Here is an 18562-nt window from a genome sequence, read left to right as displayed (position 1 = left end):
AAGCTTTGAATTTTCATTGAAAATAGGTATTCATATTCTTATTGGGAAATGGAAATAGAGGAATCAAAGTAAATATTGATCACTTCCATGGTTTGAAAGGATGAAGGGATAGAGAATAAGAAAAAAATGAATTTCAAAGAAAATTTTGTTCTCTCCATAGGTTTGTTGAAATAAATTGTATCATGCAATTTATATTTTTTTTGCAATTCTTTTGCAGTGGTTTTATCTATTTGTGTAATTGTAATAATTTATTTAAGAGGGCTAAATACGCATGTTTTTATTATGATTTTTTTATCACAAATTTTTATTCCGGACAAAAAATATAGCTTATGTACAGAGTATAAGTGAAAAATAAAAAATTTTATATAGGAGACGTTTTATAAACTAATTCATAAATTTAATTTTAACTTATTGAAAAGTTAATTTATTATTTTTCCTCCTTCACAAAGAATTAATTTATGTCTATTAAAAAAATAGATATTGATTATTCTTAGACTATATTTATTTGGGTTACATATATATATATATTTTTTTTGTTATGTCGCGAAATTGATTTTTGTTCTTATCCAAATTTTAGGTTTATGGAGTATTTGTGGTAAGGAAGCTATTTATAATGAGTCATAACTAGTGTTTTTTTATGTAATAAATGAATTTTCAGTGTATCCTAGTCCACACTAGAAATTTGTTTGTCAGGTCAAAAAAACATTGCAATAGTTTTCTTATTACAAGTAATCAGGTGGTATAAAGTTTGGATTACAAATAAAAATAAATTTTGCAAATGGAAGTAGAGGACGAAAAATATATTTAATCCTATCTATTTTGAATTATTTAAAATGGTTTAATTGAGATCTTTGACCAAACCTTAAAACAAGTTTATATTTTTTATAACTGTGTTGGGATTGATAAAGAAATTTGTGGGGATTTTAAGGAATGAATGTTTGAGAATTTGAGAGAGAAGTCGGAAAAAAGTAAGTGAGTTTATATTGAAATATGTTAAAGTGAATATGTGAGGAAAGTTTGTTGGAATTTGTGACTGATAACTGGTAGAAAATTTATAACTTTTATAAAAAGTGTAAAAATATAAATTTACAATTTTACCCTTATAATAAAAAAATATAAATAATAAAATACGAGAGATTTATTGTATATATAAGTTAATTATAATTTTGTAAATTATTTTCACGTATAGTTGAATAATTATTTTAAATAAAAGTATAATTCTTTATCATTTTCATAATATGAAATTTTTTCATAAAAATAAGTTTGCGAGTGATGTGATTATTATGATTGATTTTTTTTAATTAATAAAAAAATAAGATTACAAATTTATCTTTATATATAAAAAAACTAATTAACTTCTTTATATATTAATTTTTATTATATTATTATGTTATAATTTTTAAATTATTAATTATTCTTATTTAATTTATTATTAAATATTTGATACAAATAAAATAAAAATAATTATTAATAATAAATTTATTTAATTATTGTTAATTTTTTAAAATTATATTTATTATCATTATTTTTAAAATTTATTTTAATTAATATTATTTTTTTTTGTAATTTTATTATTATTTTATAAACTAATTTTAAAATATTATTATTTTAATATTATATTTTTAATTATTATAAATATAAAATATATTTATTTTATTATTATATTATTATAATTAATTATATTATAAAATTTATGTACATAATCGATCATCTATATTATAATATTATATTATAAAATTTATAAAATTTATATAATCTTTATTATAAATATGTATAATACCTTTATTTTTATCATAAATATATTTAATATTTTTATTTTATAATATAATTAATGTGTTTTGAATTTTTTTTTTCAAACTATTTATATTATTTTTTTATCATATATAATTGTTAATCAAATATCAAACATCCTCGAAAAGTAAAGGTAACCTAAGTTAAAAATGTAAATTTACAAGAAAACCATCACCCCATCCGTCCTCGTTTTTGTCGGGTAACATTTAAAAACAAACACAACATTAAAGTTTACCTATCTTGAGTAAAAAAGACAAATTGTTATATGAAGAATTTTAACTAAATACTAATTTCATAAAATTCTTATTAATTTCTACAGTGCTTTAGTTTATGTTTTAAAAATGGTATATGCTTTTTTGTATTTGAGCAAATATTTTATTTAAATGAGTTTATCTAATGAGTATTTATCATATTTATTTTTTATTTTTTTTATTTTTAAATTTAATTTAATATAAATTATAGTTACATTGAATTTCTTTATAATATTTTCATTATGTGTAATTTTCACATATCATCATATAATGAAATATTTATTACTTTAATTTGCAATGTTGATTTTTTTTATTTAAATTATATAAAATACTAAAAAATAATATATAAAACATGATGCAGTAATTAATTTTTTATGAAAAAATTAAAATAATAATAAGTAAAAAAAATATTAAAATATAAAAGAAAGTGTGAAAAAAAAATTAAAATATTCTAAAAATTAGAAATTAACTCAACTAGCTTACTTATATGTTTTTTTTATGGATGAAAATAATTTGTATAAAAATATATGTACTTACAAGCATCCTACAAGTTAATAAACTAGTCAAATAAATTACTGGTTAACTTATCGACCTTGACAAATATGTTATAGATTTAAAGATAATAAAAAAGAAAAAACTATATATATATAATTTAAAGTTCATATTATGTGCTTTTAAGATTTTATTATTCTTAAATAGAAAAAATTATCTGGTTTTTTGTTATTACTAGTTTATTGTACTAATTCAATTGATCTAATATAATAAAATAATATATAAATAAAAATTTAAAGTAAAAATTATTAAGATATTTTACATTTTAATGAAGTTTATCTATTAAAATTAACTTTGAAAAATAAATAATTTAATTGTTTTCTGTGAGTTGGCCTGCCTGGTGGACCAACACAATCTAAACCATTGGTGTATTAAGGATGGACTCTTTCGTTTTGTCCTAATAATTAGTTCTTCCAATAACCATTTTAATATAAGTTATATGTTAATCTAATTATTCAAAAGGTTTAATATTATTTAACTTAACTGTTATGCGAATCAAATTTTATGTATACAGGACATTTATAGTAATATGGCTGATATTTATTGACTTTTTAAAAGTATAAATAAGATTAAATTTAATTCATTGAATAAAATATGAATGGATTTTAAAATTTTATAAAAATAATTATAGACTTGTTTTACTTAATAATATTTTATTCAACGATTGAACTAATAATTTTTATCATAAAATATAATTAAAATTTAACTTTAATTTAATCTTGAGAATAAGTTGATAAAGACATATATATTATAATTAATATGAACCGTGTTACTTGCTTGTTTGTTTTTTTCTCGTGTTACTTGCTTGTTTGTTTTTCTCTGATATAAGGATAAGTTTTTGGAGCAATTTGATGTTTTGTTGTGCGCTTTTGCTATCAACAACACCCCAAAACCTTCACTCAGTGAATTGATATCTTGTCTTTTTCACACCATCAATTTTCCATGCTAATGCAACCTATTTTCCAAACTTTTAAAGGGCAAACACTGAACTGCACTATGCCACTGAGCATGCCTCACAAATTTGTGGGTCATCCTCCACTATTTGGATTCACCTCAATTTGTTTGCATTTGCTTACACTATGTATTTTTGTCTTGGGATTTTTAAAAAAGTTTGGATGAGTGAGGTGTTTGAAGTTTTGCGTCACTAAAACAAGTTTCTACACTCACCACCAAGATTTTTTTATTTCAATAATAACTAAACTCAAATTCACATCTTAATGGAAGGGAAGTTCAATCTTTATTGGTTAATTTTTATTGTGGGTTGTAGTCTGTCTTCTTAGTGCTATTGAAACACCAATTATTAACCTTATCTCCCATTATGTGTTGGACCAATATTCAAATTCACCGTCAAGGTATTTGAATAAGTTTTAAGCTGAAAAATGAATACGTCAAACTCTTTATAATTAATTCATGTCACTTTGACAATATTATCTTAAAGTGTCAAAAAAGTTATATCACGTTAAGACAATATCCATAATTTTTTGAAAAACAATCTTATTTTAGTAAAAATAGAAAGAAATTACCTCACTTTAGTAAAAAAACCTCAATCCTCTTTACATTTTAAGCTTGATCACCATTTGTAGTAACTCAATACAAGATTAACAATTTTACTACAAATATATAATATATGTTAAGCAATTTCCAGAGATAAACAAGCTGGACTCAGGTCCAGAACTTACTATTTTTCCACATAAGTTCATCACCGCATCCACAAAAGTCAAGAAAATGTTAATATGAATGTAGTAAAAATGGATGTGAAATATTTACAATTGTTACAAGGATCAACAATACACGTAAGTTATAAAAGCATGCTGTTCATCCCCTTTTTATGCCATTATGCATTACTTCTAATCTGACAAGTTCTTGAGCTGTTTGTCCTTTTAATAACAAAGTAGTAAGTAATCTTCATTTTTATTTTTAAACTTATCAGTTGGTTGAGAACTGGCGTTGTCAAATTCAGCAAAATTTGGGCATTAATTCAATCAGCTGCCACAGAGTTCCTCATAATAACCGTGTCTTGGTTTAAGAATTGTGAGAAATATATCTATATATACAACTTGCTTTTATAGATTAATGGTTTTGAGTGAGTACATCAACTACTAATTCAAATATCCTTCCATCACAATACTTCCATTAACACAAATAATCATCGGTTTTGGTCTTCATAAAGAGAAAACCAATCATCTGTTACATATTAATAAGAGAATTTAACAATATTTATTAGTGTAAAAGTATTCTTATGATGAGCTCCTTCATAACGATAGCTAGTGATTCATTTCATTATAGTTATGTGATTGAAAGGTCATTATGAATGTCCACTTTTTTGTTGTGCTTGTACCTGGAAATATAACGAAAACAGAGAGACCAAACATTTTAAGTTTGTTATTAAGGGTAATTAAGACTGAGAGCCATTAAGATTGGAGCCAAAAAAGTTAAGGTTGGAGCCAAGAGCAGATAGTACTTGAAATTTATTAAATGAAGACTGATCGTGTTTGGCTATATATAATGCTATGTACATATAAGAAGGATTCATAATTAGCAGATAGAAAATAATATACATGTCAGAAGATTTTTGTGAAGATTGCTTCCTAACAACTGTTTTATGAAGATAGCTGGCTGCAATTGAAGTTATTAATGAAACATCACCATTAAAACCTCTTATAATATTGGTTGCACCAAACATGTTAATATAGCCAAGATAATGAACCTAAACAGTACAGTTGTTGATGGATATCAATTGAAAATGCAGTGGATAGTTGAAGAACATTATGAATGAGTTGAACACTTTATATTGATAGCAACTAGCAGAAGCTAGTAAACCTGAAACATCAATATATACCTTGAACACTTAGGTTTTTTATATGTTCAATTTAGATACGACATAACAGACCTTTAAAGAGAGATCTAAATTAATGACTCATTCTTTCATCTTCTGATTAAACTTTGGTTAGGATGCTGCAGGGTGAAATATTATCAGGGCCAAGAAGAGGTCACCATTTTGATCCATCGATTGCTCCACTTTACTTTGTTCTGCTAAATCAAGTGATGATTAGCTGAAAAAATTGCTGTCTTTCTTGGTTACTTCATTATCTTGAATTTTTGACAACTTTAACTTATTCACTAAGTAAATTTAGCACTTACTGTCTTGTACTTGCATCCTTTACCATAACAAGTTTGTCTTCTTTTTTAGTTCTTCATCCAGATCAAGTTTCTATGTCGGTTTTGCATATGATTGCATGAGGAACCAAGTCAACAAAAGATATATAACAAGTGAAATGAGGTGCTGTTTAGTATAATATATTCAATCAAGAAACCTATATACTATGTGATGTAGGTAGAGTAAAGTTGTGTAGCTTTAAATTAAAAGGCAATAATTAAGAAAGCATTTATAAGAGTAACATGCCTTGCTTGTTGTTGCATACAAAACCAGGTTTTTCTCCAGTTGTGAACGTTGAAACTAATTTGTTTTTACAAGGGCTGTGAAGCTGGTCCATGATGATGATGATCCTAAACCATCATGATTTTTTGTTTCCTTTCTGATTCCAAAGAACACACCACTATGATTTAGCGGGTCACCAAAAATTTGCTCCACTCTGGCTACAAATAAAAAGTTTAGGTTATTCATTAATGGCAACAGAGTATCACCATGTTTCTAAACTAATCCATGACCATGCATGTGGTATACTGCTTCACAGAGAAGATATAATGCCGACCTTTAACTCCAGTAATTAAAAGAGAAACAATGACATGTTAGAGTTGAAGTTTCTTATTCAAAGTGCTCTTTAATAGGCTGAGGAAATTTACTATATAAAGCATTTTTTTTATCACACTTTCTAAGTTGAAAAACTATACTTTTTGAGACTCTAAAGTTGTATAAAAAATTATTAAAATAATAGCAGTGTTGATTGTTAAGTGGATTTAGAGAAAAAGCTGGATCTGAAATATGAAGATCCTTTTAAATTTTATGGAAAATAATAAATATCTACTGAGATTCATCGGATAAAAAAATGAAAATTATAACTTTTGTGTGAATTTAAATGGGTCTGAATCAATATTAAAAATGTATGTTAAAAGAATATATTACTAACATTTTTTTTCCTAGCATATAAAATGTCTTGCTTGTGTAAATGAAAAGAAGACAAGAAAAAAGTACATAAACTATAAACAGACAGAGTAAACAGTGGAGGTGATGATGTTAGATTGAGCCAGAATTATATAGCTTCCGTAAGCAAATGCGTTGCATGTGGATGAAATTCTATAATATAACCACTTTTTGTTGTTGTGTCTAATTACAATGACGCAGTTGTACCTTAAAAGCTACAACTCTATGAGTAGAACAGCTTCTTTTCTTTTCTCATAAATTATATTAACTGAATACTCATCCTTTTCTTTTTATCTATAAGGATTCAGCATGTTAGGTATTACAGAGAAGGTAACATCACAGATTATCTAATTATACTTGAACCTTATGCAAAAACTAGTGGCCATATTCATAATAAAAATAAAATGAATTGAAAGATGCATCTACTAAGATAAAGACACATGTTGCCATCTTGCTTGCGACAAATCTACAGCACATAGTGATGAGTGTTTAACTGATGGGTCTTGAAATCAGAAAGAAATTGAGACGCCTTTGGGTGACCCTATAAGTTTGGTTGATAAGGACTGTCAAACGCAAAAGATGGGCCAATATGTGGAAATTTATGAAAGCTTCCCCACCTGTAGTCTTGTGAAGGTGCATGAGAGCAACCCATTGCAACAAATTATGATGGAAATTTTGACAAAGAAAAAGGATTATCATGGAAACAAATGGGTATGCCGATAGTGAGAAAAGTTCAGTTTTATGTATATTTACTTTTCTTATAAAATAAATAAAGTTTAGGCCGAACTCTATGTATTATTTTTGTGTACAAAAAACCCTTTATGCTTATCTTCTTCACACCTAAACTTTGGCATATTATCTGAACATAACTTTGTTGATTCTGTGAATTAATTTACAATTTGCATTTAACTAAACAACAGCTCTCAAATTCAGCATGAAATAAGAGGGTTTTGTTTTTTGAAAGAAAAGAAGCTGAACAGTATCAAAGTGAAGAAGATGTTGATGTGGTGACCAAAGTTTGAAAGATTAAACTAGAGAAGGAAGTGGAAAAATAATTATGGGGCCAGATGTGAGCATTGAAAAGGAGGGAGACATGGTGGTTCATGTGATGTGAGATGAGAACAACCTCATGATTATTGAATTGGATGCTAGAATATATGTATAAGAGATTAACTCACTTTAATCTTGTAGTCTGTGTAAGAGCTTTTGATTATATGGAAGGAACTTTCAACAACAGAATGAAAGTTTACTCATATTGTAATGGATAAATTAATTTTGTGGAATTACTTTATGATGTGAAAGTAACCCCATGAAACTTATGAACGATGAATGGTTGTTGAATAATGCTTTGGTTTATTGACTGGTTGATTTGGGGTCTGAGTTTTGTTGGTTTGTCTTTGTAATTTTCTTGTATTCCTATTTGATTCCTAATCATGTTGTCTGCAACATGCTTGTTGCCTCCTCGGATTATATGTTTTGAAACAATGGATTTGAGATTGAATTATTGCATAGATTTTTGAATAGGTATATTGTAGTAGCCCGATCTAACTATCTATCTAAGCAAAAAAAGGTTGTTGACAAATGAGTCATATTATTGCTATATTTGACACGTGATGATTGTGAAGTGACACTATGCTTTATGTTCTTTCTGGAATTTGGAGTTAGTATTAGCCACTGTTCACTGTTACTGACTTCAATGCTAAGCAAGTGATTGTTTACAAACTAAGGGAGTTAGAACCAACAACAGAGAAATACTTGACTTTAACTTCCTACACTACTTTATAAAATTTTTATACACTTTTTATTATTATTTTGAAATCTAAATTTCATAGAGTGTACAAACAATGCCTCAGAAAAACTTGTAGTTGGTTTTCATTGAAAATCTGTGAAATTGAAGCAAACTCAATTACTCAAATTATGAAAAACAGTGTTTACAAAAAATATGAGACCATCAAATTGCAAATATCTCTTGGTATCGGTCTAAATCGTGATTGTGATGTTAAAACTTCTAATTAAAAACTTGATTCCTCTCCCTAATATTTTTCCCTTTTGGAACCTAAATGATTGCACCTCTAATGTAACTATAAATAGATAGCGTGTTCGAATTTGTGTTTTTTGTTGAAATTTTCGCATCAAATTCAATGCAGAAACAATTTTTATACAAAGGACATCAACACAAACGTAGATTAAAATACAGATCGCTAAATAGACCCATTTTCTGCATATACTTATTTTTCTTTGATTTTTTTCTTCACTGGTATTTTTTTTTTCTCTCTTTCGATTTTCTTCCTTCCTAAATAGATTAAAAATTAATATCAAAATGAGAAATATTTTTTGAAAAAAAGGCTTTAACATATTAAAAAGACGAAGTATATTTATTAGAAATTTCCCGTATTTTAACTTCTTACGAACTTAATTGATATTTGTTACCTTGTCTCTTTCATAAACAGTTTGTTCCCTACTTCTCTTAACACATAGTTCTTTCTCTTAACACACAGTTCTATAATTAGAGTGAAAATAGTTTCACTGACAAAAAATTTCGAAACTAAGAGTTTGATTTCTTTTTACACAAGTGTAAAATGATATCCCTAGTAACTCTTTATTAAAAAACTATGAATCTAATCAATAAATTGTGTGATATTCGTAATTATATACATAAACTTTAAATTATTTAAATGTTTTAGATAAGTGATTTAACTGCAAATATTTACATATATTTTAACTGTAAATTATTTAAATATTTCTATCATATATTTAACTTAGATACTTGATGAAAACTATTGACAGGGACATTTTTGTTAATATAAACAATACCAACTCCCGATATATTTAAACAGTGATGAGAAAATGCAAATAGCAAGGAACTACTTAATGCAACTATAAGCTCCATATTCAAGGTGGCCCAAGCCCAAATCATTTAATCAATGGCTTTTGTTTCCTGCGGCCCCACAATTCTCACCCAATTTAATCATCACTCAATTAAAACATAGATAAAAGAAATACCAATTTAAACATTAGAATAAATATTGTATGCACTAACAGAAGGGGATATCCTTTTGCTCTAAAAAGAACAAGACATTTATAGCCACACCTATCTTCATTTTTAATCATTTAACAACGTAATTTTTCCAGAGAGTGCATAAAAATTAAACTCTAAACATTCTGACCCTAAAAGGTATACTCTATAATTTGAAACAAAAATGCATTTCATACAATTTTCGATAATTTTAAAGATAAAAAAATCCCCTATTAGAAGTTTGTTTCGAAATATTATTCAACATTTTCGTGAAGTTTTTACTTATACTACAAGAAAATTATTAAATAAAAATTAATTTTAAAGATTAAAATAATTAGTTACTATTCACTAGTACAAAATATAAAAACAACGACCCATTATTTAATGTGTTTTTACGGACGCTGTCTTTCAAAATATGATGACCGTTTTGAAATTAACTTCATTTAAGAATGCACCTATTTGTAATAGCCGCATTCTTAAATCAAAACACTTTATTTAAGAATGCGGCTTTACCTAATAACTGCATTTTTAAAACATTTTTTACCCTGACTCTGAAGCGCGCCACACCTACGCTTTCATACTTGCTTTCTTCTTGGCGTTTCATTTTCTCTCTATTTTTGCTCGTGCTTCCTCTCGTCCTCTGTGAGCGTTCATTTTCTTCTTCGTGCCATTGTAAGTTTTGTTTCGAGCTTTCTTTCTTCTTCACCATTGGTGTTTATATATATATATTATTTTTATTTTTTCATTTTTTTATTTGTTTGTTTTCTTGCATTGGCGAAGATCACCACTGTTTCATTGCCTGCTGTTTGGATTTTTTTTGTATCGTATTTGCTCTGTCGCTGTTGCCGTCTTCGCTGCCACCTCTCTTGTCGCCGCTGTTGCTGCCTTTCACGCACAAGGTTGGTAGTGTTTAAAATATTTTAACTTTTTTTAACGTTTAGGATTTAGGGTTTAAAGTTTTATTTTTTTTAAATAAGAATGCGGCTATTTACCATAACCACATTTATAAATCGCATTTAAGAATGCGGCTAAATTAGCCGTCTACTTATCTATTTGATTTAAGACTACATGTACATCAAATATGGCTAGAAAGCTGTTGTTTTAAATTAAAAATAGCCGCCATCTTTTAACCTTTCTACACTTTGATTAAATTAGAGACCATTTTATAAACTAAAAAAACTATTGGTATCTAAAGTAGTTTCTATTATTAATAAAAATTTATAAAATGGTTTCTAAATTGGTATCTAACCATTAACTACCAAGGTTTTAGTTACTTACTAGATATTATAAATTAGTCTCTATTTGTCTTTTAGAGACCAATTTAAAATTTAAAATATTAGTTGCTAAAACTTAGATAGCTAATTTAGATACAAATTTAGAAATCATCTTTTAATTTTTTATTAATAACAGAAACTACTTTAGATATGAATAATTTTTTACTCTCTAAATTAGTATCCAATTTAGTTAATATAGTCACTAATTATTTTTGGTCTCTAAATTTAGTTACTATTTAATGATTTTCTTGCAGTGTTAGTATAGGTATGCATGGGTACATGGGTTCTCTTTTGCGTATCATGCATATAATGTAGTGTTCTATCAAGTGTAGTTACTCTGTTTTTACATTTCTTCTCTCTAATACTGATACACATACATTCCTTTTCTCTCTTTTTATTTCTTTTTCTTTCTCTATCCTTGCGTAGTGTTCCTGTCGGTTGACCTAGCGCAAGAGCGTTGCCTCGTCACGATCTTCCTCACCAGCTTCACGCCACGTGCCCTTCAAGTCCACACCACAAATAGCCTCTCTGGGAACCTGAAAAACACACGGTGGCGCCTCTGCGGCCGGTGGCGCTCCGACGCTCAAGTCAGTGACACGAACACCCAAAACTCAGAGAAAAATATACTCTGTAGAACCGTACTAAAGTGCACACAACCCTAGCAATGCGCCGTAATGAAAAACGTACCTCTGCAAATTCTGTTAAGTTTACCTTTATAGCTAGGTTTTTTCTCTCTCCAGGCCGTTATGCTTTGGACGCGTGGCTCGCATCCAACCCTGCACGTGTCATCATCTAGGCTGGGGTAGCAGGTAGTACCCAACCCTACACGTGTCATCATCTGAGCTAGGATAACTCGAGCGTCATTTCTATGTAGCATCCAACCCTACACGTGTCGTCATCTGGGTTGGGGTAACTTGAGGACTATTTCTATGTAGCATGTAGTTACGCGACCAAGTCTCCTATTCAAGGTGCAACCTAGCACGTAACACGCTCTGGAACGCCACCTGACAAGGCGAGTATCGGATGCAACAAAGTACACCATCTCTGTGATATCGCTTGTCGCAGGTGCCACCTTCCTCTTTGCCACGCCATGCATGTTCTAACTGAGAGGAACTCGCCATCGACGAATGTCCACTCTGGGAATCCCGTCGTCGAGGAGCAAACTGTTTACTCCAACTCATTTAACCTTCACGCCTCATGCTGGCGTAACAATCATCTTGACTGAACTTACACACTTGAACTTCCTCGCCTGAACCCTCAACAACTTCAATTGAGTTTACTGGGAAATCCGGCGATGTGCTTCTGGCGGCGATGTCAGACCACCTGATCTTCCGTTATCTAACACGGCGACGACACCAACCTGGCGACAACCGGCGATGTGCTTCTTGCGGTGACAACCGACCATGTGCACCGCAGAACGCCACTTCTCCAAACGGCGACCATGTACACTTCTGAACCATCCCTCTTTCTCTTGTCCACGTGTCCTGCTAAGCACGTCATCACACGTCATCACACCCGGTGACCTGGTCGGTACACGTAGTATCATGAGCCAAATATCTTCCATTGCTTCTTCTTCCTCAACTACCCTAAACACAAAATCTTTTTTCCTCTACCCTAGCTTCTTTTGTTCCTTCTATATTAAACACTCCAATCAACCTATTTTTTATGGTAAAAATTTTCTTCTCTAACAACAAATTCTTACACGTGTTTGAGGTCTTAATTTCACACAATTCTTGGAAGATTTGGTTATTTCTCTCAAATTTAAAACCTTAGAAGATGAGATCAGCAACACTATCAACACATATAATTCCTCAACCATGAACAACAATATCAACTACTCGTTGCTTGGCTGCTTGCTTCAATGACCACACCAATTCTTACAAAAATGGTAGGTCTTTATTCTTCTTTCCAAATTTGGCACAAGCTTCACATATACTTTGCTTCTCAGAAACGAGCCAAAATCAATAAGCTCAAGGGAAAATCACCAGGGTAGTTGTGCTAATGTGACAAGTACAAGAGTAGTGGAAAAGCTTGGATTACCCACTATCTCTCATACAAAGCCTTATAAACTTCAGTGGCTCAATGCCGAAGGCGAAATCATGGTTAATAAACAAGTCCTCATAACTTTTTCTATAGGAAAGTATCAAGATGAGGTTTTCTGTGATGTTGTGCCAATGGAAGCAACACATATTCTATTGGGAAGGCCTTGGCAATATGATAGACAAGTTTTACACAATGGCCATACCAATAAAATGTCTTTCAACTTCCAAGGGCATAAGGTTATGTTAAAACCCCTCTCTCCCAAAGAAGTTCACAAGGACCAAATAAAAATGAAAAACAAAAGAGAAAATGAAAAAGATAAAGAAAGAAAAGATAAACTGGGTCACAATATCTCACCTTACTCTACAAAAACAATCATGTTGACCTGTGCCGGAATGCAAACTGCACCTCCAAGGTGTTATTCTTCCTTGTCTTTTTCATTACCTAATAAATCTAAATACTTGACATCTTGGACAAAGAAGTTTTGGGATGCAACTCAAACACCTCCTAAAGGTTCTCACCTTCTAAGAGGAATATCTTCAAAAAGTCATTTCATCCCCAAACATTCTTTCAAAAAATGGCTTGTATCTAGAACTTACCCATATCAACTCCCAAAGCTTCATGAACATAAGTTTACTTCACATACCCCACCTCGCAATATTTTATATGTGAACAAATTGACTATGTTATTTGCAGGAGTTCTAAATTCGAGGTCGAATTCTCTCCAACACGGGGGGCATGATACAATCCAAGTAGCTAAGAAGATGACCAAGGACTCAAGAGACAATTCACACTTTGAGTAATCATCTCAACAATCAAGTCAAGACCCCACTAAAAATCAGACGAACCTCACTAAAAGAAGAACTTGACATAGACCAAAACATCAATTGTTTTTTCTTCTGGTCTTCTTAAATGAAAAAAAAAATTGTAAATAATTTGGGCTCACTTTTAGTTCTAAATAGAAAAATAGGCTAGAGTAGGTTCACATAGCATAAAGGGAGTGTACTTAGCGAAATGGGCTTGTACCAAGCCCACTTTTTCAAGACAAGGCACCTTGAATTAGGGTTTTTAACCTACCTTCTACAGCTATGCCTAAAGATGTGGTTTTGATCATGGTCAACACCCTAGGAAGCCCCTCTCCCTTGCCATTTCTACCCTTCACCCATCTTGCCCACCAAGGCACCCCTTCCTATAAATAGGATCTCTTGCCTCATGTATTTTCACATTGAAATTTGAAGTAAAGAAACTTTGTTTGAGTGAATTTGTGAGTCTGAGTACTTTGAGTTATTTAGATCTTATCTTGGGTTGGGTAATATCCCAAGTGGCGGCTCTAAGTCTTATCTTGGGTGGGTAATATCTCAAATGGAAGCTCTTGCACCACTCATCTTCTTTATCTTTGTTCATGTTAGCTTCTGCACCTTCATCATCACAATCACTATATATCTGTGTTTTCTCTTTACCCTTTTGATGTGAACCTTCACACTTACTTAACCACTTGGTTAAGTTCGTGTCTAGTGGGAATCTTCTTCGGGTTCTCACCTTAAATTGCTAAACTCAAAATCATAAACAAGAGCAACCTATTAAAATGTGCAATCCTAAAATCAACTCACATCAGTCTTTCTCTACTCATTTATTAGTCTTTGCTTTGGTATTGTTCTTCATTTGTTCCTTGTTCTTAATTTTGCACCATTGCATCATCCACACCATATAATTGTGTTTTTCTCTTTGTCCTCTAGAAGTGAATCTTCACATTTAGTTAACCACTTGGTTAAGTTTGTGTCAAGTGGCAATCTTCTTTGAGTTTCTCACCATATTTTGTTAATCCCAAAGAGCTAATCAAAAGCGAAACCTATAAAAGTGTGCTAATCTAAAATCAACTCACATCAATAGATAAATTTGTTTTCCTTATTTTTCTAGGGTGTTAGTGATGCATGACTGGGTTTCGGATTTCTCTGTTCCAATGGGATTAGTATACGAGGGATCTAAGAATCCTTAGACATTTTCATTCCCATCATTGATAGAAACTCCATGCAAATACCTACAAGTTATTAATTAAATCATAATCAATAATAATTTAAAATAAAGTAAATTGAAATATAGGTAAAAATACTTACATCATAAAAAATTGAATTATATTTATATTGACTTCCTAATCCCAACTACAAATTCTAACAAATCTGACATGTATATGTACAGTGGCATGTCAATGTTTATTTCAAAAAACGTATCATCCCACGAAATGTCCATAGGGTCTTGACTAATCTCTGTAGCAGTTGTAGCTAAGGAAGCTATAGGATCGTCAATCGGAACCTCATGTTTCTTTTTTGTACTTGGTTTCCGACGAGGTTTTTACAAAATAAAGAACATTTGTATTAAATTAGATGTAATATATATATATATAAATTAATATAATGAAATGAATTCATTACTAGAGGTTCTGGTATAATTCGAATTAGGTGTTTGGGCCAGGCTACAAATGTCTGAAATGCATCGACCATAGTTGTTACCTCATCTGAAGGTAGTGGAACACGAGTATCAGCTACTCGTACTCTTTCCACCGTTACATTCACCTCATCAAGGGAGAGAGGAACGTTATGTAAGGTGGTGGCCTCTTCACAGACTTTTCCAATGGCCAGCACCTGAGGAAAGATGCCGCCCTCTACCAGTAGCTCACATTGGCTCATCTGGCCAATGATATCCTCCCCTGATGTTGTAGGAGTTGCACAACTCCCCTTTGTGCTCTTGGGAGCGGGACTAACATGCAGCTCCAACGGCTGAGCATAAACTTGTTGTGATAGAAACTCATGTTGCACCTGTTCAGTCTCCTTTCTCATCTCCTCCATTAATTCTTGACGTATCTTACTCGTCAGTTTTTCTTTGGTCTCTGAGGCGGGGTAGGAGGATGAGTTTTGTGGTGCAGCTCCCAAATTATGTTTAATTACAACCCCTTTTCCAGGTGCATGAACATGACCACAATGCTCAGGTCGTCTAATTGCTTCAATCAGGATATCGCGAAGACCTTCAGGTATAAAATTACCTTAGGAGATTTGCTCAACCAAGGAACCTACAAGAGACCAAAATCATATAAGTTACAATTAACGTGTTAAAATAATTAATGCTTTTAAATAAATGAAAAATAAGATAAAAATAACTTACAATTTTTTTAAACCACCCGTGATTGCTCAAAACTAAATGCACTCGACTTTTTAATTCAGGCCATCTTCCATTTTGAGTGGTGGTGATGGAGGAGAAGTGAACCCTGTATCAATCTCATACCTAGTCCCCTATATGGATTGCTCATTTTCTATCTTCAGTGATTGCTCAAGCTTTCAATACCTCGAACGAGATAATATGTGCGGGGTAACATTCTTTAATGTTGTGACCTGAGCTTTCTTCCGACGATCCTGTAATAAATGAAATACATAAAGTGAATTAAATAATATTGAGTTATTAATGTTATATAAATAAAATAGTGAAGTAACTTCACTTGCCATCCACGCTTCAAATTCTCGGCTTTGAACAAAAAGACACTATGTCTCTTCATCAATATTAGCGTACTTTAAACAAGAATTTTGACCTTTATACTTGCCAGAAACATAGTTCGTTGTTAGTGTTGACTTAAACTGATGGAATTTAATTCCAATATTGGATATGATCTCTGAGCTTTCAAAATTTGTCTGCAAAATAATATCATCAAATTAAAATTGGTCAATTAATATTAAAAAAGCATTATATGATAATGATAATAATGTAAAGCTTACTAGAAAATCCTCCTAGTGCATGTTCCGATCAACCTATAACACATCATCCCGTGAATTAATCATAATGGAGAGCCTCTCATGAGAAACAACTCCAAGATAGTTGCTAAAAGTCTCAAAATTAGGACCATAAGCCACTTCAGTGTTGACGTCAATGTCAACAGGTGTCTTCTCACCAACAACACGTCTCAACGAGAGACGCTTCAATCTAGTAGGTCCTCTGCTGGCTCGTCCAAAAGAGGGTCTGATCGTCTGCCATATGTGTTAAAAAATTAGGTAACAAACATTAGTTAAATTGCATTGAAAAAAAGTCATATAAAACAAATACACAAAATTCTAAATTCGTTTTATAAAAAATATTTCTAAATTTATTACCATAGTGGGTTGAATGTTCATATGTATATTCCTTCACTGTGGTCTTTACGAGTTGCATGTACATTATCAACTACATCGTCAAATTTATTCAATATCATCAATGGCATCCCCTTGTTTTCCTCGTGTAAAACGACAGAACAATGTTCTGACGTAGGATCTTTGACATAGAAAACCTGAGATGCATGTTAAAACATTAGAAATGGCTCATCTGAATACCCTATCTTTCGAAAGTCCACTAGTGTGAATCCTGATTCTTGAATTTTAACTCCTCTTTTATTGTCAACCCATTTACACTTGAAAACTGGAACGAAAAATTTAGTATAGTCAACTTTCCATATCTCTTCTATTAACCCATAGTATAATGCCATTGATCCAAGTACAGGATTTGTATCTTTCAAAGTGGAAACTGCATTAACTCGACTTCAAGAGTAACACCAGAATTTTGAAATATACTTTTTTCATCTATAGACCTCGTGTAAAATATACAATTTTTCATTTTGTAACCTGTACAAGAAATGACATCAAATTTCAATCCAACAGCCAACCAAGTCAATGTGTCTGATGCTGTTGAATCCTTTATCACCTTATCTTTAAACTAAGGCATGAAAGTTCTATTATGTTTCATCAAGACCCATTTCTCCGGTTGTTTTGGGTTATTTGCCTTCACATGGCTTTATGAGCATCTATGTAAGGTATAACTTCATATGTGTCATTCAATATATACAAATGTGCTTGCAAGATTTCTGATCGACATTTGCTTACCATATGTAGAACGCGTGTGGTGTCATAAGTTAACTGGAAGACCTATTGGATTTGCTTTTGACATGTACTCTGAACAAAATTTAATACTTTCTTTAGCTGTGTACCTTTTGTTCCCGCCGGTTGACCAGGATCGTCTTCGCGCGTGGCTTGTCCAAGTGAGCTAGGCACCTTCGTTTTGCTCCGTCTGTGAGTACCTGAAAGAAGTGAACAAAGGGGCGCCCTCGCGGCCGTTTGCACTCCGACGATGAAGTCAGCTAGCGAAAAACATTAAAATGTGACACACCCCCATATCGGAACACTTGAACGAATGCTCTGAGGGTGGTCGAAAACTGTACTGAAGGGCTAAAATTGTGTTGCCCTAATTGCCTTGTGCTCACAACTGGGTGCGCCGTCAAGGACAATTAGGGTTTGTGCTCTGTGTGACTATGAGAATTAGGTTAAAACTCTTCTCCTTTTCAAATGCTCCCAAGGTCCCTTTTTATACATCTATGATCATTAAAGCGCATTGAAAGCGTATAAAAACATCCCTTGGAATATACGAATCTTAACTTACTTAACGCGTACCTTGGAAAACTTTCCCTGAAACCTTTAATGAGCACGTGGACATTGCCACGTGCCCCTCTGACTTGATCGTTATTCTG

The 18562-nt window shown here is 31.3% G+C and overlaps 1 long non-coding RNA gene across 5 annotated transcripts; it reads right to left on the bottom strand.

Moving 5' to 3' along the window:
- Positions 1-5367: 5367 nt before the first annotated feature.
- On the bottom strand, positions 5368-6365 carry LOC150025922 (uncharacterized). 5 transcript variants are annotated; one of them, XR_016523470.1, is made up of 3 exons: positions 6308-6360; positions 5736-6191; positions 5368-5624 (listed from the first exon to the last, which is right to left on the bottom strand). It is a non-coding gene; the product is annotated as an uncharacterized LOC150025922 (long non-coding RNA). The 5 variants fall into 5 exon arrangements; XR_016523468.1 differs by having other exon boundaries at positions 5368-6187; positions 6308-6365; XR_016523469.1 differs by having other exon boundaries at positions 5368-6191.
- Positions 6366-18562: the final 12197 nt, after the last annotated feature.

This window comes from Phaseolus vulgaris, chromosome 7, assembly GCF_051622355.1.
Source record: "Phaseolus vulgaris cultivar YP4 chromosome 7, ASM5162235v1, whole genome shotgun sequence".
Classification (NCBI taxonomy): domain Eukaryota; kingdom Viridiplantae; phylum Streptophyta; class Magnoliopsida; order Fabales; family Fabaceae; genus Phaseolus; species Phaseolus vulgaris.
Note: the sequence above shows the minus strand (reverse complement) of the source record. Positions and strands in the feature narration are given on the sequence as shown.